Source organism: Macaca nemestrina, chromosome 9 (genome assembly GCF_043159975.1).
Source record: "Macaca nemestrina isolate mMacNem1 chromosome 9, mMacNem.hap1, whole genome shotgun sequence".
Classification (NCBI taxonomy): domain Eukaryota; kingdom Metazoa; phylum Chordata; class Mammalia; order Primates; family Cercopithecidae; genus Macaca; species Macaca nemestrina.
This window is the reverse complement of record NC_092133.1, coordinates 139,764,658-139,791,053: the sequence shown is the minus strand read 5'-3', so window position 1 is coordinate 139,791,053 and position 26,396 is coordinate 139,764,658. Positions and strand designations below refer to the sequence as shown.

The 26,396-nt window shown below is 43.4% G+C and overlaps 1 long non-coding RNA gene across 1 annotated transcript in view; it reads right to left on the bottom strand.

Annotated features, from left to right (window-relative positions):
* The window catches only part of LOC139356135 (uncharacterized), an 85,955-nt gene extending 60,469 nt beyond the window's left edge, over positions 1-25,486 (bottom strand). The window contains exon 1 of the long non-coding RNA XR_011607536.1: positions 25,445-25,486. This is a non-coding gene — a long non-coding RNA (uncharacterized lncRNA). The remainder of the gene's footprint in view (positions 1-25,444) is intronic.
* Positions 25,487-26,396: the final 910 nt, after the last annotated feature.

Genomic DNA, 26,396 nt, shown 5'->3' with positions numbered 1-26,396 from the left:
AAATACGCTGGAATTTCTGCTTTTGTTGTGTCAATCCCAGAGTTGATTTAGATTCCTCATTTTAGCATCAGAACTGACACGATTGCTAAGAATTCCTTCAGATCTGCCCATGGCGTGGAGCCACTTCTTCCCCGTTCCAGAGCCTAAACCCTGTGAATCATGGGTGGCTGGCTGGAAGACGCTTCTCTTGGTAGCTGGCAGACGCTTCTCTTGGTGGTTGGCTGGCAGACGCTTCTCTTGGTGGCTGGCTGGTAGACGCTTCTCTTGAGAGTTGATAGTGTCCTTGGGCCAACACTCAACCGAGGAGCCCTGCGGTGAGATCACCTCTCACTCTAAGGAGAGAAACTGTTCCTACAGAACGGAGCTGGACTGCAGTGGCCTCAGGGCAATAATGTCACAGGCCTTTGAACGCATTCAACAAAACTCCCAGTCTCTGGTTAACAAGTGAACTGCCTGAAAGAATGGGACAGATAATAACAAGTGAATGCCCCCCCACCTGTGTGACCCATGACCCAGCAGGATTGGTATTACTCCAAAATTGTCAGGCTCTCAGGCCCTGCCCCATCACCCAAACCAGAAACCATGTGGACAAGATCTCCAGGTGATTCAAATGCACAGTAGGCCTGCATGAGCAATGCATATCAAGAAATCTTCGCTTCTCTTAACTACCTAGCGGGACACCAAGGGAACCTCCTAGAAGAAGTCATGGATGGGATGGGGCTGGAAGCCACCCCTTTAAAGGAGCACAGACCTGCTGCCCCCCTTCCTCCCTCTGCAGCCCGAGCTCATGAGCTGTGGGGAGTGGGAGCAGGGGGTCCCTCCCACATCCTCAGGGAGAAGCCACCATGTCATTGGGAACTTGTATTACACATCAGTGTGTGAGGGAAGAATCTGGAAACAACTGACTAACAGGATGGCACGATCTCGGCTCACTACAACCTCTGCCTCCTAGGTTCAAGTGATTCTCCTGCCACCGCCTCCCGAGTAGCTGAGATTACAGGCGTGTACCAACACACCTGGCTAATTTTTTGTATTTTTAGTAGAGACGGGATTTCACTATATTGGCCATGCTAGTCACCAACTCCTGACCTCAAGTGATCCACCCACCTTGGCATCCCAAAGTGCTGGGATAACAGGTGTGAGCCACCACTCCCAGCCAGGTAGGGACAGTTTTTAGAGGCTCTGGGTGCTTGGCCCTTGTCTTAAACTGAATGCTTTAAATGGGCCTTTGATCTATGTCAATAAAATTGCAAGTGCATATGCACATTTGACTTAATAATAATAATAATAAAACCTAATGAACAGACAAGACATTCTTTAAAAAGACATTTTGCTTGAAAGGATTCTCATCTGATCATAGAACAACAGTGGCTTAGAGCTAGGGAATCACGTCTGTTTCTATCCCGGAGCGAGTGCCTACCGTATCACATGAGAAGGCACATGCGTCGCTCAGGCGGTCTCCTGCCTCCCGCTGCCCTCAGCTGTTTGTATCTATTTTCCTGGTCCTCTAGGGACTTGACTAAAACTGGAAGGCAGACACAGTCTGAGAATTCTTTTATCCCTTTATCGTCTCCCTGGGCAATCTTTACTTCTAGATTAAGAAATAGCATGTTCTTTTCCTTAAAGTTTTAAAATTCCATTTTGTTTTTGTTTTATTAGGAAGACTATTACGATGGAAAAGAGGGACAGTTTTCTTAGATGTTCAATGCCTGTCTCCACTGGCCAGATAAATTCCAGTCGTGCTCTGTCATTCTGTGATTCTTCTTCAAGGCTACTGAGGTTGACTATCTAAGTTGAGGAAAATAAACTTAAAAAGGGCTGGGCACGGTGGCTCATGCCTATAATCCCAATAATTTGGGAGGCTGAGGCGGGGGGATCATTTGAAGTCAGGAGTTCAAAACCAGCCTGACCAACATGGACAAACCCTGTCTCTACAAAAAAAATACAAAAATTAGCTGGGCGTGATGGCAGGTACCTGTAATCTCAGCTACTTGGGAGGCTGAGGCAGGAGGATTGCTTGAGTCCAGGAGATGGAGGTTGCAGTGTGCCGAGATTGTGCCACTGCTTTCCAGCCTGGGTGACATAGCAAGACTCCATCTCAGAAAAAAAAAAGAAAGAAAGAAAGAAAGAAAGAAAGAAAGAAAGAAAGAAAGAAAGAAAGAAAGAAAGAAAGAAAGAAAGAAAGAAAGAAAGAAAGAAAGAAGGAAGGAGGGAAGGAAAGAAGGAAAGAAAAGAAAAGAAAGGAAGGAAGAAAAAGAAAGAAAGAAAAAGAAAGAAGAAAGAACGAAAGAAAGAAAGAAAGAAAGAAAGAAAGAAAGGAAGGAAGGAAGGAAGGAAGGAAGGAAGGAAGGAAGGAAGGAAGGAAGGAAGGAAGGAAGGAAAGAAAGAAACTTAAAAGAGAATTTGCTTATCTGTAGAAAATTTCTCTCATGGAAAATCACTTAACTGAAGGGTAAAAGGCGCTACTACATTAATAACCTTCAGAAACGGCCCTTTTCTACTCAGAAATCACTTTACTTTCACTTGAGAAGGGTTCTGGTCCTGCAGTTCTTTCCTCCTGGCATCAACACGGCATGGTTTGGTAACTCCTTTCCTTGTGCCATCTGTAGAATGTTGGTAAATGTGCCCTATGTAGATGTAGGTTATACCTTCAGTGCAATGGACTGAACGTTTATGTCCCTGCAAAATGTATACGTGAAAACCGAATTCCCAATGTGTTGGCAACAGCAGGTGGGGGCTTTGGGAGGTGATGAGATTATGAGGGTGGGGCCTCATGAGTGAAATCAGTGTTCCCATTAAATAGACCCCAGAGTGAGGTCCCATGCCTTCCACCCTGTGAGGACATGGGGAGAAGATGTCATTTATGTCCCAAGAAATAGGCTGTCACTAGACACCAAATCTACCAGCATCTTCATCCTGGACTTCCAGCCTCAAGGAATCCATTGAGGATACACATGTGTTGTTCATAAGCCACACAGCCCTGGTCTTTTGTTACAGCAGCCAGAATGGACTAAGACTGCCGTGAAACCGTCTCCCTTCTGGCTTTCCCTCAGTGGCCTCTCCTTTCCTTTCTTGTCATCAGTGTCTGCTCCTGCATTGACATGGCAGCTTGACATCATACTTCCTGTGAAGGTGAGATTAAATCAGAACTTCGTACCTACTCCCTCTCCGACCATCTCCTGTGGACCCCAGCTCCTCTGCTGCCTGGAGAACAAATGCAAGAATGATCTCCAGCCCCTCAGCGTGTCTGGCAAAGTCAGGAGTGAGAATGCAGGTTGGCAGCCGTGGATGGGCTGGCCTCCGAGGAAGCACTGAGGTCCTGGGGTCCGTGCCCTGCACAGCAGGCCCACAGGCTGCTGTCATGAGCACCATGGTAGAGATGCCACACAGAGTCTTACTGTAAAAAACCATGAGGTTATTTGACAAAAGGGAGCCCAAAGAAAATGTTTCAAGCAGGAAAACATAGGTGCAGAGCCTGTGTTTATGGATCTTTAACCCAAACTTTCCCACCTGAATGTGATTCCTGGATAAACCTGAGACGTGAGTGTGAATTAGGCTGGTTTTAGTGAACTACAATTATGAATGGTTTTCATTAAAATAGTACAGGATGATCATTTTTATTAAGCATGCAGCATTGTATTATTTAATACCCCATTAATTTGAACTTTGGAAGCTTTGATGATTTCACCCTGTATTCCTAGTCGGAATTACTAGAGTAATACTATTTTTTTTCCTAATTTCTTTGGTGATGGGACTGTCTGTATTTACATTGCTGGACTGGGTAAAGGAGTGTGGCTAAGAATACTGGCCTACAACTAATGAGAGGTGATATTGTCTAATCATGATCTAGCAGTTTTAGATTGAGAAAAGCTCAGATTCAAGCTCAAGGCCTAAAATCAAGAACAAATTTTGCTACTTACTAGCTACATGAACTTTAATAAATGTTTTTCTTTAATGGCCTCTGAAAATAAGACTTATAAGATGCAATAGTTCATACCTGTAACCCCAGCATTTTGGGAGGTCAAGGCAAGAGGATCAAAGCCAGGAGTTTGAGATCAGGAGTTTGAGGGCAACGTAGTGAGACCCTGTCTCTTAAAAACAGACTAATAAAGAGACCTACCTCACTGGTGATTTGTGTTTGAGACAATGGAAGGCACGAGGAATGCTGGGTCAAGAGGAAAACACGACAACATGATGTTGACTGATGCACAACATTCATTGTCAGAGAGAACAGAACGTTTTGGGATTATGAGCAAAACAAGCACACTGCTTCTAAGATGACACACCAACAGTGGTTTATGCCATCTTTTTATCATTGTGACAAATGCAACCTCATTTGGCATTTTCCTGTATTCACTATGACTACTACTCAATATTTTAGTAGACCAAGGACCCCAGATATTCATGCTCCCAGCCATGATGTCAGCTCCCTTCTTCTGGGCAGTTGTCCCCAGCAGCGCTGGGGCTCTCAGAGATGCTCACAGAAAGTGTCTGCCGGCATCTGATAAACAAGTTAAGTAGGATCTGGCAGGGAGGTGTCTGGAGAGACGTGGAATGGGACAGGGGCATGCATATTTACTCCCGTCTAGCACCGATCCATGTAGCTCACAGAATGCAAACTCAGAGTGCTTAAAGCAAAGAGGGGCCCTGCCCTGTCTGATCCTGCCCTGCACAGTCTTTGAGTTTATGGCAGGAGCTCCAGGCAGATAGTGGGCTGAGCACAGTCCCTGGAGATGAGGCCCTTTTGAGAAATTGCCTCTGAGCCCAGGAGTGGCTCTTGTTTCTCAGTTGGTAGCTGACTCATCTGAGACCATCTCATTGCAGAATTGACTTAGTAGCAAAGTCCTATCTGAGAACACAGGCTTCTGGAGGAGAAGCCTCCAAGCCAAGTGATTCCTCAAATAGGACGTTAGTTGCATAGCTTCTCCGAGCTCCTGTTTTCTGGTCCACGGGCTGAAGACAGTAAGGGAAACGGCAGGGTTTCCACGAGGAGTGACGGAGCCTAGGGAGGGGGTCTCAGGCGTTGCTGTGTCGGAGTTTATTCCTTGCCTTGCCTAGGAATTTATTCCTGTAAATCCATTTCCTTACCCACTTTTAAAATTCACCATTTCTTTATATCCCTGTCACTGTTACTACATTTGGGTCACCCTTATGTGGCCCTTGAGGACTCTGGGGACACTTAGGTTTCCTCCAATATTTCATGCCATGACTCGCCTATGTGCATGCCAATGGCCCACCCAGCACCCTACCTTCAAAATTTATGAATTTCCTCCACGCCCAGAATCTTAACCTTTGTCTCACTTCTAGAATCCACTCAAGGGACACACCCTGGCCCTCCCCTTTACCAGGAACTCCCATCTTTCTCTATCCCAGAAGTTCCTCTTTCTTGGGACACATGCCTGAGCCCCTTCTCCATGTCAGTGTCCTCACCCTGGCAGAACGCATTACTCCTTTTCACTGCACAGCCAATCTTTAGGTCACCCTGCTCCTCCTCATTCATCAGCCTCCTCTTGTCTTGCTTCCCTTGTTCTAGTTCTGGACATAGGATTCTATTTAAAAATCCACGCCCACTACCCCTTTCAATATTCTCACTCAATGAATGTTTATGGAATGATGACGCTCTTCCAAATAACCTCTTTCCACTTCCTTCTCTTTCACCTTCACATCCACTGAGAGGGTTTCCTCTCCCTAGCTTAGTCACTCATGACCCGCCCATATTTTATGGAATCTGAAGCAATATCAGTAATAAAATGCATGGTGGCATTATGCACCACAGAGAAAGCGAACATGCTGCCAATTAAAGTGGAAAAAAGCCATCAATCGTAAGATGCATTCTGCTTTCAAAGCCGTTAAAATATGAAAATATATGCGTCCTATGATATACAAAGTAATGGCATTTTTTAGATCACTGCTAAGATACTTCCTAATCTTCTTTTCTCTTTGATATTAAATTTCATGAAATAGACTGAGCTGTCAAGCCCTGACTCTTACTTCCCTGAGAGTCTTTATTCCACTACCATTTGGCTCCCTCTTCTAATAAAACCTCTCTCTTAAAAATCATGAGTCACGTTACAATTGTCAGCCCTGAGGCGATGTCTAAGGCTGTCCTTCCCAGGGCCACAGCCCGAGCTGACGCTGCCGGCTGACTTTCCTTCCCACAATGCTGCCCTTCATTCTGGGGATACATCTTCTGGTTATTGTCACATGTTGGTTAATCCTTCTCAGTTTTCAGACTGACTGACTGTTTACCTGCATTATTTCTTCATGGTCCCATCTTCTATCCTCGCAATCTGCAGTTCCTCTTTTTGAAATCTCCCCAATCAGACTATTTGCCCTCAGGACATACCCTCAAAGCAACTGGGTAGGTCAACCCTTAGCACTCATGTTACTTATTCAAAACATCAGGTCCCCATTGTCCTCTGCTCTGAACTGCCAGCAGAATTCGGCCCAGGCATTCATTGCTTATGTGTGAAGATGCGTCACTTTCGTGCCATGCACAAAGCATGCTGTCTTGGACAGTCACACATCACCTAAATTGCTACATCTTCAGATCACTAACTCCTACTCAACTCACAAAAATCCTCGAACCTAGTCCTTAAAACACACTCTCTTGCAGGTCAGATCTAGCCCCATGACACTGAGTAGAGTTGGCTTCTCAGCTTTAGACCCCAAGTTTATCTCTGCAACTTTAACCTTCACATTAACGCTACCCTTAATTCTAACCCTAACCCTAAACTTACCCCAAACTCTAACTCTAGCAAAAACCCTAACCATAGCCCTGACTTTAGCCCTAACCCTAACCCTAACCCTAACCCTAACCCTAACCCTGATCTCCAGGCTTGTGCCCCTCATCACCTGCCTGCCATTGCCTTGGTCATGTAATCAGCATCTGACACATGTGACATCCAAAGATAGATTCCCAGTGTTCCCCAGACTGGCTCCTTCTACCGTCACCTCCATCTCAGGAACAGACAAGTTTCTCCTTCCTGTTCCAAAGGCCAAAGAACAGGAGGCTACCCTTGATTCCTCTCCTCACACCTCTGAGTTATCTTCCTCCCAGTGGCTCTAGCTATGAAAAGAGACTCAGAATCCATGGAATGTCTACACTTGCATGGCTGCCTTGCTGGGTTCATGCAGGCATTACTTGCCCTCTGGACTGTAGCAATGGCCCCTGACTGCCTTCCCCCTTTCTTTCCCTCCCGACACTGTTCCACCGCAGACATCCTCCACACAGCATCCAGAGTAAGCAACTAGAGTTCCATCAAACCACTAGGCTTAACCTCTGCAATCTCTTCCTGTCTCATCACGGGAAATGCCAGAGCCTGTTCAGGCATCTCAGGCTTGTTCTCCTACATTCTCTTCCCTCCCCTCCACTCAACCACACCGGTTTCTTGATGCTCTCAGTGATGCCAAAAATTGGTCACTTCAGGGCCTTTCCCAGGTTTGGTCTCTCTGCCAAGAATGTTCTTCCAGATTTTCCTGTGGCTCATTCCTTTGTTTCTTCACATCGTTTAGCTTCTCCTTAAAAGCCTCGTATTCTCATCCCCTCACATGAGGATAACTATGCCTCTTTACTGTGGTTGCAGTGATTTAAAAGAACATGCAGAACTGTCTGTCACCGAGTCTAACGTGTCATACGTGCTCAATGAGTAGTGGCTATCAGTGTTTTTAAAAAATTATTTTTAGTGTAACAACTACCTTTTCCCTTCATTTTCTGATTTTTGTTTAAATGCTTGATGACGTTTAACTTACATTGATAGCTTTTCCTCAATCACTTTTTAAAGGCAAGAGTAGCAATTCTCCATGAAAAAAAAACTAGGATAAATAAGGATTCTGAAATATACTCATCAAGGACAAAGTATGCTGATAACCAGGACTCAAAGTTTGAAACTTTATGCACATCTCCCAAACTAAAATTCCTTAAAGAATGATTGCTTCTCACTTGGAAGTTTTCAGACCCTGGAACTCATCCAAAGTCCTAAGTAGTGAATGTGGGAAAACATTCATTGCGTTTTCCTCTCCAGTAGCTAAACTTATCTCCTGTATTCCATGGAGAACTATCTTAACTTTTTTTTTCAATTAAAGAAAATGATTTGTGAATAAAAACTTTTGATGGCGTGTACATTGCAGCAGTGAAGCAACTTAAAATCATAAGACGCTTATAATCAAATACCACTAAGTGGAACCTCTATGTCCTCTGTAGATGGTCTGACGTTTTAGAATAGGAAAATCTACCCAGAAAAACAAACTCTCCTTGGAAAACACATTCTGTTCTCCACTTACTCGAGTTCACTGAAAAACATTTTTATCTTTTAATTTATCCAACATTGAGGTAAAGTAGATTTGGACTTGAGCACTTTAACTGGAGGGCCAACAGCTGCATGGTTCCAGTGGCCAAGTGAGGCAGCCACGGGTCTCCTCCAGGGAACACCTCTGTGTTCTCAGCACAGACACAGGGGCTGGCAGACATTTTTGGAGACAGCCCAAAAGTCTCTTCCATCAGCCTGGTTTGGGTTCCGTGAGATGATTTTTCACAGCTTTCAAAAGGCCAAATTAATAAAACCCTCCATTGTAAGCATGGGGTCTAGTCGGAGTAAACCAGACCCACCTCCAGCAGCTTTCAGCACAGCTCTAGAGCAAGGCCAAGAGAAGCATCTGTCGCAGCCACGCCCACCTGTGTACTGAGCCACGCAGCCACCCACTGCCACACCGGCCTATGTGCTGAGCCACACAGACACCCACTGCCTTATCTTAAGTCCGAGGGTGGAAGGTCCTAATCACGGCCCACCATTCACCACTCTCAACAGACATTAATGACCCACAGGAAGCTCCATGATCAAGTCTTCTTCTGCTCTCTTTCTCTATCTGCAAAAAAATTGCATAAGATCAGAAGCGTGACAGAAAACATCCACAGGGACGTTTCTGATGTTTTCCTGCACATGGTTTCTGGTGGTCTGCATTGGATAATCTATTATTTTATTTTTATTTATTTTATTTATTTATTTTTTTTGAGACGGAGTCTCGCTCTGTCGCCCAGGCTGGAGTGCAAAGGCCTGATCTCAGCTCACTGCAAGCTCCGCCTCCCGGGTTCACGCCATTCTCCTGCCTCAGCCTCCCGAGTAACTGGCACTACAGGCGCCTGCCACCATGCCCAGCTAATTTTTTGTATTTTTAGTAGAGCCAGGTTTCACCATGTTAGCCAGGATGGTCTCCATCCTCTGACTTTATGATCCACCCGCCTCAGCCTCCCAAAGTGCTGGGATTACAGGTGTGAACCACCATGTCCGGCCTGCATTGGATAATCTTAAAGTTTTCAGTAGACATCTAAAAATATGAAAGCATCCTGTGGAGAAATTCCAGAGGCATGCATGTCTTTTCCCACATTCTTCTATAGAGATTCCTTCCATGTTTGCTCTCTCTCTCTCTCTCTCTCTCTCTCTCTGTGTGTGTGTGTGTGTGTGTGTTTGGATGTATGGTGGGGAAACTTCAAGTTTCTTTGAATTATTTTGTGTTTCCTGCCCTGATAGAGCTGCTACAGGGAACGCTGGGCAGCTGTTCACATTCACCATGTGCTCCAGTGCTCTTCAAAGCATGGTAGAAAACAAAACAGGAAAACTTTCCATTCATGACTTTTATTATCATCATGTCTGAATTTCTAAAAGCTGAGGTGTTGTCTTTTATCACGCCTTCTATGAAACATGTCACACAACGTATGGATCTGTTCATGAGATGTAACATTTGATGATACAATTTCTTAGCTTTTTATAGAAACCTGACTGTAAAGACGCCATTTTTGGCCAGGCGCAGTGGCTCACCCCTGTAATCCCAACACTTTGGGAAGCCAAGCTGGGCAGATCACTTGAGGTCAGAAGTTCGAGACCAGCATGGTGAAACTCCATCTCTGACCAGCCTGGCCAGCATGGCAAAACCACATCTCTACTAAAAATACAAAAATTAACTGGGCATGATGGCACATGCCTGTAGTCCCAGCTACTCCGGAGGCTGAGGCAGGAGAATTGCTTGAACCCGGGAGGTGGAGGTTGCAGCGAGCCGAGATCGTGCCACTGCACTGCGGCCTGGGTGACGGAGTGAGACTCCATCTCCAAAAAAAAAAAAAAAAAAGACATTGTTTTTGGAGTTTTAATTTTATATTTTAAAACTTTATCAAGGTTTTCAATTGTTTATCATTTTTGAAAAGATTTTCAGTGGGAGGCAGTAGCTCATGCCTATAATCTCAGCACTTTGGGAGGCCAAGGTGGGCAGATCACTTGAGCTCAGGAGTTCAAGGCCAGCCTGGCCAACATGGTGAAACTCCAACTATGCCAAAAATACAAAAATTAGCTGGGTGTGGTGGCACATGCCTGTAATCCAAGCTACTCGGGAGGCTGAGGCAGGAGAATCTCTTGAACCCGAAAGGTGGAGGTTGTAACGAGCTGATGTCATACCACCGCACTCCAGCCTGGGCAACAGAGCGAGATTCTGTCTCAAAAAAAAAAGCTTTTTCCCCAATCATCCCACCCTCCACCATGACCCAACCCCAAAAAATCAGGAATATTTGGAAAACAAGCAGGCATCCAAATGATGCAGGACAGGCCAGCCTCAAAGCTGGGGCTTAGCCCAGGAGGGTTCGGGCTTAGCCCAGGAAAGGGAGGCAGAGGGAGAAATAGAAATGCAGGCTCTCCCATTTCCCCAGTGCCATTTGAAACTACACAAGGGGAGAAGTCATCAAATGTTCATGACAATGACAGATATGGTCGAAATAAAGTTGGAGAAAGAAGAATAGTTTCGTCTTAGCATCAAGACCACTGATCACAATTCACAATGCAGTTGTTCCTTTGTCACAGGAATACTCTTTCTGGGATGTGAACTTGATCTACTTTTGGCTTCTCTCTGCATCCCTGGGCATGTTTTGGGGCACTGACCCTTAGGCTTGCACTGACTCACATCGTGCAGTGAAATCTTCTCCAACACTGTGTCTGGAATCATGGGTCTGCCCTAGCGGATGCCAGTCGGTGGCCGATACTGACCCATCACCGACAGATTATTTCATTTGCTTTACCAAAAGCCTTTTTGTTTTACCTCTAGCTCTTTCTAGATGACCTATTAAGTAATAATTATACCTTTGTAGCTCCCCAGACATGCTTTGTTCTTATCACAAAGACCACATAAAAATATGTGGGTTAGAAAGATTCCTTTGTCCTATTGAATGTCAGATTTAACTCCTTTATTAGAACCATAGCTTTTTCTTCTTTAAGCTTTTATTTAAGCTTGCTTGAGTTAGATTTCTATTACTTCCCACCAAAAAATGGTGTGATGATATATCTTACCTTACCTGATGTTTCCTCTCTTTGAATCTCTTTAACATTCTAATGGATTGGGTCTGACTGAGTCACATGAAAAATTATGCAAGAATATAAAGTCATTATAACCATATTTCCCCGAATTTTTTATTGGTAAATAACGTATGGTGTTTATTGCAACTCTTTCTTTCTTTTTTTGTCTTTCTTTTTCTTTTATTTATTTTCTTTTTTTTTTTTTATTGTACTTTAAGTTCTAGGGTACATGTGCACAACGTGCAGGTTTGTTATACATGTATACATGTATCATGTTAGTGTGTGCAATCCCTTCTTTCTTTTCTTTAAATATGATGGTGAAAGACACTCTGGAGGAAACATATCCACTTCCTAAATGTAGGGCAATGGCCTGAACAGCTTAAGTGTCACAGGCTTTCTTTAAATCTTGGTGTTTTGAAGATTTTTAAAGGCCTATTTAAACCCTCCCATTGAGTTACCCAAAATGGTGAGAGTTCTATGTTGTCTGCATGGCATCCATGTATTGTCAGTATCTGTTTAGTCTACACAGTTTTCTGATAGTGCTTTGAGAAACCATGTAAATTCATGCATGACACTATGCAACATTAAACATTCTTCCCGGGGCCTTTTATGCTTATGAATCATGGTACTTTGCTGAGGAATGGGGGGAAGAACATATTGAGAGGGACTGGAGCTTTTGCCTCTATGTATGCATGCATCTATCATTTCTCTATCTATCAATTTCCTTCCTTCCTTCCTTGCAGAGATTGAGCATTCACCACGAATCCAGAGAGAAGCATAGTCAGAAGGGATAAAAAACACCACTGGGAGGTGGCACTCCCAATTACTTCTCAAATGCAATCTAACAGGAAGTGGAATAAATGGAGTTGAGAGCCAGTGTTTTCCAAAGGTCTGGTGAGGACAAGCCTGGTTACTCAGCAGGCAACAGAGGCATCACTTGAGGCCATTGCAGCCCAACTTCGGAAGCCCGGATGAATGTGTCAGTCCAGAAGCTGCCGCCAGAAGTCACACCCAGAGGGGCAGCTTAGAAGAACACATGGCAAGAAAAGCTGCTATTAAAAACTGGGGCATGGATGACTTCTACAGGCCTCTGCTGAGAGCAAATGCCTCATCAGGCTGGGGGGAGATGCTTAGAGAAAGACAGTACAGTAAAAAGTCAATATCAAATTGTTTTTCTCTGAAGCGTCCAATTAGATGACTTTGGACAGTTGTATATATTCATGTTAGCAAAGCCCAGAATGAGATAAGGGGCTTTTTAATTTTCTTAAAAAGCTCCTTCACATGCTCTTCGAACACTGCCTCTGCCTGCATTTGTATTTCATATCAACAGAATCACACCATGTGCACTTTACGCAGGAGTCCTTTGATGTAACATGGTGAGCTTGAGATTCACCAGGGTGGCTGCCTGTGCCTGCGGCTCGTCTTCACCGCTGGGCTTGTTCCAGTGAGTGTTCGTCCCAGTCTGCTAATCTCATGACTACTTAGTGCACTTGGGGTTGTTTCAGGTTGGGGATATAAGGCACCGGCTTAGGATGGAGCCTCGTCTCACCCATTGGATACTCAGGACTGTGATTGCTCCCTACGGGGGTGCTTGGCCCAGTCTGTGGGTAGGTAAGAAAAGTGTAAGCTGCACCCGACAGGATAGGATGTTTCAGGTGCAGAGAGGGTGGGAAACAAGTGCTCCAGGCAGAGGCACACCAGTGTTCCCAGTGCTGAAGCTGGCAAGTCAAGGCACGTTCCAGAAACCCAGACAGTGAGCAAGCCCAGAGCTGAATGTGCAGAGGGGAACGCATGAAGATACAGATAGAGAGGTAGACAGGAACCAGGCCTTGGAGAGCCAGGCACCGGGAGGCACGGGAAGGCATTTGAACTTGATTCCCAGGGCAATGAGAGGCAACTGAAGTGTTTTAAGTGAGGAAATTATTTGATTTGATTTTCCATTATAGAAAGCTAATAGTTGGGGTTACTTTCTGTTTATTTTCTTGCTGTTTTCTCTGGGTATATAGTAAGGCTGTTTCGCTTTCCTGTTGTTATACATTAAATTTTGTCCCCCCCACCCACAAAAGAAAAGATATATTGGAATCCTAACCCCCAACACCTCAGAACGTGATTTTATTTGGAGATGAGGTCTTCACAGAGGTAATCAAATTAAAAGATGTCAGGATCCTTGAGCCAGGGAGGCAGAGGTTGCAGTGAGCTGATAATGTACCACTGCACTCCAGCCTGGGCAGCAGAGCAAGAATCTGTTGCAAATAAAATGAAATAAAGAAGTCGTGAAGGTGGGGACCTAATCCAATATGACTGATGTCCTTAGAAAAAGGGCAAATTCGGCCGGGCGCGGTGGCTCAAGCCTGTAATCCCAGCACTTTGGGAGGCCGAGACGGGCGGATCGCGAGGTCAGGAGATCGAGACCATCCTGGCTAATACGGTGAAACCCTGTCTCTACTAAAAATACAAAAAACTAGCCGGGCGAGGTGGCGGGCGCCTGTGGTCCCAGCTACTCGGGAGGCTGAGGCAGGAGAATGGCGGGAACCCGGGAGGCGAAGCTTGCAGTGAGCTGAGGTCCGGCCACTGCACTCCAGCCTGGGCGACAGAGCGAGACTCCATCTCAAAAAAAAAAAAAAAAAAAGAAAAAGGGCAAATTCAGACAAGACAGACATGCGCACACCTGCAGGGAATAGGCAGAGTTCAGGGTGATGCTTCCCCAGGCCAGGGAATGAAACAGATCATCAGCAAACCATGAGAAGCCAGGCGAGAGCTATGAACAGATTCTCCCACACACCCTCAGGAAGAGCCAACCCTGCTGACACCTTGATCTTGGACTTCCAGCCTCCGGAAGTGTGAGACAATAAACTTCAGTTCTTCTAAGACTTTCAGTTTGTGGTACTACATGACAGCAGCCCCAGAAAACTAAGACACTCTTCCCTCCTTTCCCTTCCGTTCCTTTTAATGAGAATGACGTGAGAGGAAAATGCTCTCACAAATACAAGTTCTCTGAAAAGATGACATTTACTGGCAGGTCATTTCTTGAGATCCCTGTGAGTTATTGAGATAATACTAGTTCCTTGGAGATTTTGTGAGTTGAACATATACCTATTTATACCATTAGGTGTTGAACGGCATTGGGGTTCAAACATTGGATGGATTGTTTCAGAGGCATGAATTTGTTTAGTGCTTAGATAGAGTGAAAGCTTTTCCAGAAGATGCAGACATAGGAAACACAGACCTGGAAGGGACATGACGGTCCTTAATCTATTTATTTATTTATTTTGAGATCGAGTCTCCCTCTGTCACCCAGTCTGGAGTGCAGTGGCATGATCTCTGCTCACTGCAACCTGCACCTCCCGGGTTCAAGTGATTCTCCTGCCTCAGCCTCCTGAGTAGCTAGAATTAGAGGGACCTGCCATCAAGCCCAGATGATTTTTGTATTTTTACTAGAGACAGGGTTTCACCATATTGACCAGGCTGGTCTCGAACTCTTGATCCCAAGTGATCTGCCCACCTTGGCCTCCCAGAATGCTGGGATTACAACCATAAGCCCCCACACCCTGCCGACAGTCCTTACTCTTAATTCAGATAAGTCTGAGGCTCAACTCTCACCTTCAACCTTCTTAACCATTGACTGTCCATCCTGAACAATTCTTTAAAAGAAGCTGAAACCTCCTTGAGAAGTTCAATTTTATTTTCAGAGAATGCTGGCCATTATAGAAGATCCTTCCTTGTATTAGCCAGAAAATCTTTTTGTGCACAGCCTGAGCCATTCCTCGCAGTTCTGTTTTCCGGCCCCAGAACAAGCAGGGTTCATCGTTGTCATGGCTACCTGCCGGTTATCTGAAGTCATGTATCAGGTCCCTCTAAACTTCTCTTTCTGAGATCAAAGACTTAGACTTTCTTTAGTCATCTTGTGCAATACAGTTCCTTGTCCTCTCTTTATTTCTGGTTTTCTCTGAACAGGCCCCAGAGCCAGGGTTCTGATTCGATTGTCTGCTCAGAAATGAACATGATCTTTCATTGGCTGTCTGAGTGGCACTCAGTGACTCAGACATCTCCTGTCTTGCTCTGCTTCCGTATTTCCATTAATCTAACTCTGGCTTATATCGAGTATTCTGGTGTACATATCTCAAAGCTGATTTAAACTGAATTTGGAATGATTGCAGTCTAACCCAGACAGATAGGACAGTTTAAACTACTGAACAGAGGCACTCTAGCTGGAGTCCGAGAGGCAAGCCTCATGGCGCAGGCTGCAATGCCAGCTGCTTGCATGCGACAATAGCAACTTCCTCACTTAATCCTCAATCTCCAAGCTCTATTCCTACCTAAAGGTCCGAACAGGCTGGGACAGGGTGGTCTAATAGAACTTTCTGCATGAATGGAAATTTTCCCTATCTGCACCTTCCCATATGGGAGCCACTTGCCACATCTAGTGTCTCTGGGACACTAGAAATGAGATGAATGTGACTGAGACACTAAAATTTTAAAATCTTTAAAAAATTATTTTCAATAGCCACGGTTGGTTAGTTGTTAGTGTGTTGGACACTGCAAGTATATAAAGCCACTCCATCACCAAAAGAGGAGTAGACGTAGGGGTGGTAGGAATGCTGGAGAAAGACGGGGAGAGAGAGAGAGGAAGAGAGAGAGAGAGACAGACAGACAATGAGAGAAAGAGAGAAAGAAAAATGAAGTGTTTCTGAGATAATCGGTTGCAGGGCAATTTGTAGAGCAAACATTGGAAGAGAAAGAATCTTTTACTCTCCAGTATTATACAGATCATACAGGCAAACTAGGAAAAGCATCCGTGTAAATACTCAAGTAGAATTGGTAAGAAAAATGAGCTCCTGGCCAGGCACAGTGGCTCTTGCCTGTAACCCCAGTACTTTGGGAGGCCATGGCGGGTGGATCACTTGAGGTCAGGAGTTTGAGACCAGCCTGGCTAACATGATGAAATCCCATTCCTACTAAAACAAACAAACAAACAAACAAAATTAGCCTGGTGTGATGGTGCACACCTGTAATTCCAGCTACTCAGAAGGCTCAGCTGGGAGAATCGCTTGAACCTGGAAGGTGGAGGTTTCAGTGAGCTGAGATTGCACCACTGCATTCCAGCCTGGGCAACAGAGCAAGACTCTGTTGCGAAAAAGAAAGAAAGAAAAAGAGAGAGAAAGAGAGAGAGAAAGAAAGAGAGAAATAGAGAGAAAGAAAGAGAAAGAAAAGAGAAGGAAAGAACGAAGAAAGAAAGAGAAAGAAAGAAAGAGAAAAGAAAGAAAGAGGAAAGAAAGAAAAGAAAGAAAGAAAGAAAGAAAGAAAGAAAGAAAGAAAGAAAGAAAGAAAGAAAGAAAGAAAGAAAGAAAGAAAGAAAGAGAGAAAGAAAGACAGACAAAGTGAAAGGGGAGGGGAGTGGAGGGGAGGGGAAGGGGAATGGGGGAGGAGAAGGGAGGGGAGGGAAGGGAAGGGAAGGGAAGGGAAGGGAAGGGAAGGGAAGGGAAGGGAAGGGAAGAGAAGGGTAAGGGAAGGAACTCCTAAAGTGAGAAAGAAGCTGGAGCTCCCTTCTGGTTAAAGCACCTGCCCCAGGGCAGAAGCTGTGGCCACCTTGATGAAGGCTGCACCCAGCGAAAGAGCACCCAGGGGCATGGGGACAGAGCTGAGCAGTTGGAGGCTTTTGGAGGAACAGGCAGGTGTGTTCCCCTTCCTTGACCTATTTAGGAGCCTCCCCTTCTTCTAATGAGGAGAGGAAGGACTAAGGAGAAAGTATATCCAGGCAGGACTCACCATGTGCCTGGCACTGGGCTGACTGCTTACAAAGATTCTTTATTTCCATCCTGGAGTAATCGATTATCCCCAATTCACAGATATTGGAATTATTTATCAAAAAGATGAAGAAACATAGTGAAGAACAACAATAATAATAATTAACATTTAACTATCATCGAATGTATATTATGTGACACACGCTAAACTCTTCATACCCGTATATTATTTATTTTTCACAGAGATATTCTCGTTAAGTAGTATTATAATTTTACAGATGAGAATAAGTGGAAACTAATTGTCTCATGGCATGTACATATTACATAGCAGAACTTCAATTTTAACTCAGATGTATTTAACTCTAAACTTAAATTGTATATATACGTATATATATGCATGATGCTGTCTATAATGTCCATGATGATATCAGCCTTAATATATCATATATTACATGTATGTATAGAACTACGTGTGTATGTATAAATATATACATTTACATATATATTATATGTCTTTAACTGGGAAAAGTTTTTTGGTTGGCAATAATGTTTTCTAAATGAGAAGCCATCTTTCTGTATAAAAATGTGATGTTAGGTAAAGTCAGGTCTGAGAATTTAAACAGGGTCTGAGAACAGCTGCAGAAAGTGTATTATGTACATGTACACACCGTACTGCACCACATGGCAAAGTTGGAGTCCAAGAGGGATGACATATACAAGAGTGGTCCCATACAATTCTAATACTGTATTTTTACTGTACCTTTTCTATGTCTAAATATGTTTAGATACACACATCCTCACTACTGAGTGACAGTTGCCTGCTGTATTCAGTACGGTCACATGCTGTGCAGGTTTGTAGCCAGGGGACAAGAGCCCAGGTAAGCCTGTTGTAGGCTCCCTCTATGATGTTCCCACAGCAATGAAATCACCTAAAGACACATTTTGCAGAACCCATCTCTCCTATCTCTGTTGTCAGGCAATGCATGGTTGTATATATATTTTTGTCATTCAGAAATCGGTCGCTAATTAACACAGTTGTTTTTCTTACTGAACTTGAACTCCATAAGATAAAATAGAAAGATGTTTTTCACTTGGTCAGTGTCCATTCTTCCATGTTTAACTTTTTTTTTTCTTTTGAGATGGAGTCTCACTCTATTGCTCAGGCCGTTTAGTGGTGCGATATCGACTCACTGCGACCTCCGCCTCCTGGATTCAAGTGATTCTCCTGCCTCAGCCTCCCGAGTAGCTGGGATTACAGGGGCCCACCACCACACTTGGTTAATTTTTAGTAGAGATGGGGTTTTACCATGTTGGCTGGTCCTGATCTCCCATGTTTAACTCTTTATTCGGTCTTTGAACTTCCTCTCTGGACAATGGCCATAACTGAGAGTCATCTAGTATGTCACTCCTGGAGTGCCGGAATATCAGTGAATGTTATTTTGCTACTTTAAGTGAGGTCTTAAATACCAAGCCTTGGAATCAGAGATGAAGGAAATTTTAGAGACTCGACCTAACTCCATAATTTAGAGACGAGGAGGCTGAAATCCTTTAGCATAAAATGATTTAGTAGACCTCAATAGCTCATATGGTGAGGGTAGGCTTTTATGATATAGTTAATTTTCTAGCTGTTGGTGCAGATTCTTATACAATTTGTGGTTGATTTTCATCTTCCTGGTACAATTTTATTTTCTTCCTCCGTCCAAAAAAAAAAAATTTAAAGAAAAATACTTCGTAGATAACAATAATAAAGTTTTTGTAAAAACAGGAAACTTAAATGTGACACTCTTTGCAAGGATGGAGTAAACAGGAAGTGAATAAAGTGAGTTGCAATTCGAGTTGCAAAAATCTCTCATGTGTGGTCACTAATGTACAGTTCAGAGCCGACATTCTTCTCTACCAGTGGAAAGCTGTAATAATCATGGTGAACATAGCCTCTGTGATTTGTTGAGCACGTATTCTGTGAACATCTGTGCATCTGTTTGCTAGGCACCAGAGATTGGGCGGCTGAAACAACAGAAATCTATTTCCTGACAATTCTAGAGGCTGGAAGTCTGAGATCAAGGTGTCAGCAGGGTGGCATCCTCCTGAGGCCTCTCTCCTTGGCTTACAGACAGCCATACTCTCTCTATATCCTCGCATCATCTTCCCCCTACGTGTGTCTGATATCCTGATCTCTTCTTACTAGGACACCAGCCACATTGCATTAGGGCTCACCCCATTGACCTGATTTTATTTTAATTACCTCTTTAAAGACCATATCTCCAAATACAGTCACTTTGTGAGGTCCTGTTGACCTCATTCAACACAGGAATTTGGGGAGGACGCAGTTCAATCCATAATAGGCTATAGCTATGTAGCGTGTATAATTTTTATGACAAAGCAGTGAGAAATGTAATATTGTCCTCATTTTACAGAAATATTAATTCAGAGAGATTAGTGACATTCTCAAGAGTACACAATTCTTTTGAATGAAATGAGGTTTGTGTATTATATTATCATCCTTAGGTTTCTAAATCCTTATTTTTTCCACCATATCAGTGACACCACCTTTCTGACTGGAAAGAAAAGAGGCAGCAATTACATCACAGTGGCTTACCCCTGTAATCCCAGCACTTTGGGAGGCCAAGATGGGTGGATCACCTGAGGTCAAGAGTTCGAGACCAGCCTGACCAACATAGTGAAAACCCGTCTTTACTAAAAATACAAAATTAGCCAGGAATGCATGCCTGTAATCCCAGCTGCTTGGGTGGCTGAGGTAGGAGGATCACTTGAACCTGGGAGGCGGAAGTTGCAGTGAGCTGAGTCGCACCATTGCACTCCAGCCTGGGCAACAAGAGCGAAACTCCATCTCAAGAAAAAAAAGAAAAGTAGTCTCAGTGGACTTTATGTGATTCTTTTAAGTGAGAACCTGCATTTGAGGGATGTTCCCATACTCCCCACAACTTCAGGAGGAGATATCCCAGTAGTTACAAGTAGAACTCTGGAAACTTTATACGCATTTTAATTTTCCAAATACATGTGTTTGGCATTAGTAGTAAACCCTTGCAGTGTGTGTGGTGAGTGTGTTTGTGTTGGTGGGGGTATAGTTTTGTCTGTGTGAGTCTCCCTGCAAATCAGTGGCTGTGTGGATAAGTCAAAGTGATCTCTTCCCTCATGCCCTAGGAGAGGCATCTGATGACCTCATGACCACTTCCAATTCCGTTTTGTGTCAAAGCCTTTAGGATCTACTCAGTGACTGCTGCATAGAAGGCTGTCTAGAGACTTGGCCAAAATTGCAGCAAACCCCAGGCCAAGAGTATGGAGAGGGAGGGAGCCCACCAGAGCTGTGGCCCTGCCTTACTTATGATGTGACCTGAGGTCACTGCTGTTCTCTGGTCCCCCGCTTCCTAACATGTAATTAAGGAAGTTGCACAGTGCAACCTCTATCTTTAAGATCTAAAACGTTTGAGTTTTTTTGTGATGAACAGCATTCCCATCCCACTTACACAGGAAAAAAAAAAAAGAAAGCTCTTGCTTTAAAAATAAAACATCCAAAAAATTGAGACTAGAAAGATGATATTTAAGAGTAATATTTTATTACTTTAAAAACATCTGGTAAGAATTTGAAATTTCATTTTAAAATTTTTAATAGATTCCTCATTTCCTCATTCTGCTTCTAGAAAATAGGTTAAAGTGAGTTGTTATGAAACCATGTTTCTAATTTTTATTTCAGATTCTATATTTCAACTAAAGCTCTCATTTGGGTGAAATCTTTCAACATATCTTTTGTTTAAGAAAAGTCGGAACAAGAATTTCCAAGGTACTGCTTATTTATTATAGAAAACTTAGAAAATATAGAGAAATGTAGAGAAGAAAACAAATTCACTCAAAATCTCAATGCATAGAGATACATACAAGGCATTTTTTAATGTATGTAATTGGTAATTAGTGTGTGTACGTGTGTAACAGGGTCTCATTCTGCCCCCCAAGCTGTAGTGCGGTGGCATGATCACAACTCACTGCAGCCTTGACCCCCTGGGCTTGGGTGATCCTCCCACTTCAGCCTCCTGAGAAGCTGGGACTACAGGCATGAGCCACCATGCCAGGTTAATTTTGAATTTTTTGTAGAGATGGAGTTTTGTTATGTCATCCAGGCTGGTCTCAAACTCGTGGGCTCAAGTCATCCACCCACCTTGGCCTCCCAAGGTGCTGGGATTACAGGCATGAGCCTCTGCACCCAGCCATGATGTATGTAATTTGTCAAGTGAGATAACCATCTTGTTGTTTTGCTTTGTCATCTATGTTTAGATTGTACTCTGTAAATCCTCCACTGGAATAGTTTTTCCATCCAGACCCGAATCTCATGAGCTACGACTAAGATGTAATCTTTCCCAAAGAAACATGCACTGTCAACAACATTTTTGACATACTTGATTGTTTACCATTGCTTTGCATGGAGGAGAATGAAATGGACCTTTTAGAATCAACTTGCCCAACAGTGGATCTAGGCCAGGCTGAGAAGAGGGTGCCAAGGCTGACATTTGAGTCTAGACAATGATGTCTCTCAAAATACATTTTGCCCTGTGATTTTCCCCCAGCTCCTTAGTTTTCTAGCATAATTGATGGCCTTTGTGGGCCGAAATCCATAACCACTACACACAGGAAAAGCACTGTCAAGCAGCAATAGTATAATAATTTATGTGTTATTATTACCATTTAGAGAAAACACCTATGCAGCATTGCAAGTCATGATTGGCCCTTGAAAATCAGCATGTGTACCGAATCCAGGTGGATGCTGTGACCTCCCAAAAACTGTGAAGGTGTGCTATCACAGAGTGGAGGTGTGGCAAAGTCCAGATTCGAGAAAAGGCTGAAGTCAGCTTGAGTCTCTGACCTGGGATCTCAGCCTTGATCTCATGTTTAGAAGCGAGGCCAGTGTCATTGGCCATTGACATCCAGAAGAGAAACTCATGGAATGACAGCTGACAAAGAACAGATGCCTTCAGACTGGCAGATTCTTCTATCTTGTGTTAATGCATCTTTATGGGAATTTGCAATGTTCTCTAGGCAGGGGTCCAAGTGATAAGCACCAGAGCTTTGAAATCAGATAGTAGAAAGCGGGGTAGGCTGTGCTTTTGAAGTGCGTTTTCCTGGCAAAGGGAAGATGGCCCTCCTCACTCTGCCAAAGGGAATTCTAAGAGCCAAGATTACATAAGAGGATTGAGTCTTGGATGTTTTTAGGATGTGGGTTGAGGTACGCTTAGCTCTGGCTCAAGGATTTCAAAGTAACTGACTTGTTTTGTGTACTTTCAGCTCTCTGCAACTCCTGCTGAATTTTGGCATCGTTAGAAGAGCAGGAGCAACTGGCATTGATAAACAGATTTCCTCTCGTACGGGTGCCTTGCCAGCGCAGGGATGTGCAGTGATCTTTCACCCTCTCAGCTTTCCTCTTGATACTGCATTGATCATTTCAAGAGCTTTCAGGAATGTGGGGCATGATGACATTTTGCAATGTCTATCAGGAATTGAGATTTTAGGGAAACAACATAAAATGCTCCTAAGGTGAAGGGTTTCTTTTGTTGTTGTTAATTGCCTATATTATGCCTATAAGTTTTGTACTTAATTATCACCAAATATCTAGTTGCTTGAAAACGGTTTCTTTTTGAAAAATGCAAAGCAACAAAAATATAAACTTAAATTTCTTAGCTTTAGTGTATCTTGGTTCACCTCCTCTAATTAATTTGCCATTCAACTCATTTGGTGAATATATAATACAATAACAATTAGACATTTGGATCAGTTAGTGAATTTAGGACTTATGCTTTTCAAAGCTGATACTTGTTTTCTCTTAGGTTTTTATTATTGTATTGGTGCTATACAGTAAAGGCAGAAAAAATAAATAAAAAATCCATGCGATTAAAGAAGAAATTACATTGATTAAAATGTGTCATTTTAGCCAGATGTTCTAGAAGGAAATGCATGGGATGTGTCTTTAGAAATGCTCTTGTGTTCTCTGCTGTGAGAGCAGATGACATCTCTACACAGTCCTTTGTTCAAAACCCAGACTACAGGTTGACCAGTACTCTCACATTCAAAAGCAGGATTTGAAGGATACACTTGCCCTAAAGAGGTAACTCAGCACTCAAAATTTATAGATCAGTCTTACCCATGACATAAATCCATGGAGGAATAAAACTTTATTTGTAACTTAGGGGATGCAAGATTCAGGTTAAATGTTATAAAAATACGTGATGATGGACTCCCTACGCAGGAACCTGTGAGATGGTACCCTAGCTACTAAGAAGCATTTTATGACTAAAGGACCTTATGGGTTATTTGATGATTATTTACATTCTACCAGAACTGTTAAAGCCCTGAAATTTTCCTTTACACTTTTTTTTTTTTTTTTTTTTTTTTAAGATGGAACCTCGCTCTGTCACCCAGACTGGAGTGCAGAGGCACTATCTCGGCTCACTGCAACCTCCACCTCCTGATTCAAGCTCCTGATTCAATTCTCCTGCCTCAAGCAACTCTATTGCCTCTCCAGTAGCTATAATCCCAGATACTCCTATATTCCCAAGTAACTGGGTTACAGGTGCCCATCACCATACCCAGCTATTTTTTTTGTTTTTCTTTAAGTAGAGACAGGGTTTCGCCATGTGGGCCAGGCTGGTCCTAAAATCCTGGCCTCAAGTGATCTGCCCCTTCTTGGCCTCCCAATGGGCTGCGATTACAGGCATGATCCACCATGCCTGGCCCCTTTACACTTATCTTTAATTATAATTACAATAAGAAATCACCATGACTCCCAGTTATTAAGCTATTTTTATAAGCCCCATAGTGTGTTAAATACTTTGCATGTGTTCTTACTTAACTGTGGTCCCAACTCCATGGAGTTAATATTAATTACCGCGTTTCAATATTACAAACACTGAAACTGAGGTTCGGAGGGAGTAAGTAATTTCCCCATCCATGTGCAATCAGAGTCGTGCTAGGATTTGATTGTGCCTTATGGCAATCCAAAGTCTGTGTTTCTACCTTTCCTGGGCTCTGCCTCCTCTGTCGTAAATTCAAAGCAGGGGGAAATGCAGTGCTGCCCCTGACACACACCACAGCAGCAACTCCAGTCTCAATCTGAGATGATGACGCAGGTGACGTCTTACTTGGGATTTTGAATTTTATGCACTATAATGCCTGCATATGATAGAAATAATTGGAGTGTTGCAATATTCCCTGAAGGACTGTGGTCCCTTGTCTTCCCCCTATATATAGATCAGGGTCCTTAACAATGCCACGGCATTAGATTCAATTATAATCCAGATATCTTTGGGCATAAGAAAGAGAGTTGTTCATTCGTTTTAACCTGCACCAAAGCAATGTTTATAAATCAAACAATGTCTGGAACCAGACAATTCAGATTATTTGGTAAATATTTTGTGTACATTGAAGTGCTTGGCTGCATGCTAGACGTTAAGGGATCTGCAAAAAGAAGGAAAAGGTGACACTTGGACCCCTTGTGACTAATTACATGACAGAATGCATCCTTCACATTTCAAAAGCGATACAGAGAAAAGTACATGATTTACAGCCAGAAAGTGACGCATGCCTGGGTTGCAAGAAGCCGCAGAGGAAGGGGACGGAATGTGAAGGGAGGGTCTGAGGCCGAGGAAAGGGATATCACTGACAATGGAATTATTTGGATGGATGACAGGGAGAAAAATGTCATTTTTAACAAAACTGTTAATTTCTCCTTATATCACTTCCTTTCACCCGAGTTTCCCAACATAGAGAGCGATACCGTCCGATTGCCAAGTCCCCGTCAAGACATTTCAATGGTTTTGAAAATTCATTCTCCTTCTTGACTCTTATCCAACCTGGCCACTTTCCCATTTCCAAGCATGTGAAAGACGTGTCCCCCTTCAGCTTGGTGCAGACATAATATTTGCTTTTCTCCAGACCCTCCCAGCAGACCCACAAACCTTCTCCTTCACAGGAGGCTCCAGGTCGTTATTGTTCAAGCTTTTGTCCCTCCCATTCATGAAGCTAAACAATCCCACCCCCATTCATAAGGTTTCCCAGGAGTTTCTATTTTTACTGCCGCAATTCTCTACATTCTTTTTTACAACCATTCGAGTCTGTCCCAGACAACCTCTGGTCTCTCCCGGCCTTGCCCTCGTCCTCTAATCGTCCCGTCCCTCTTCTGTCTCCCCTGCTCCCTCATCTCATTCCTTGACTGCTTGTCGGAGCCTCGGAGGAACCCCAGCACCACTCCGCTATCCTAAGCTCACAACGTCTTCTTCTTCTACTCTTATCTCATTTCTCAAACTGCTTTTTTTTCTCAACCAAGATATTTCAGATCATTTAGAAGTGTTGTGTCCATTTCCTTACCTTTTCTGTTTTTTAATCCAACTAAATTTGCCAGTCTGTGACTCCCTCTTAGGCATCCCGTCATGAAACTCACCAACTCCCTCTCTCTCTCAGTAAGTCAAAAACGCATTCAATATCCCTAACTCATCAAGCTGCATAGATCAGCGTAGCGTAACTTACATGTGCTCGGGACGCTTACCTTAGCTTACAGGTGGGTGAAATCACCTGACACAAATCCTATTTTATATAAAAACAGTGTTGAATATTTTACGTAGTTTATTGAATACTGTGCTGATGGTGAAAAACAGAGTGATTGCATAGGTGTAATCAAAAGTCAAAACGTTGTAACTTGAACCCCCATGACTTTACCACAGTGCGCATACAACCCACATGACCATGACCATGCCGATTTTTCTTTTTCTTTTTTCTTTCTTTTCTTTTTTTTTGAGATGGTGTTTCACTCTTGTGGCCAAGGATGGAGTGCAGTGGTGCCATCTCGGCTCCCTGCAACCTCCACCTCCTGGGTTCAAGCAATTCCCCTGCCTCAGCCTCCCAAGTAGCTGGGATTACAGGCACCTGCCACCAGGCCTGGCTAATTTTTTTAAAATAGAGATGGGGTTTTGGGGTTTCAGCATGTTGGCCAGGCTGGTCTCGAACTCCTGACCTCAGATGATCCACCTGCCTCGGCCTCCCAAAGTGCTGGGATTACAGGGACAATACCGTTTTTTTCTTTCAGCACAGTATTCAATAGACTACATAAACTATTTAACACTTGCTTGTGTTGAATGATTTTGACCAACTCTAGGCTAATCGAAGTGTTTTGAGCATGTTTAAGGTAGGCAAGGCTAAGCTATGATGTTTAGCAGATGAGGTATACCAAATGCATTTTCAGCCTAAAATATTTTCAACTAAAGATGGATTTATTGTGATGTAACTTTACTGTTAGTTGAGAAGCATATGTGTGTGTGTACAG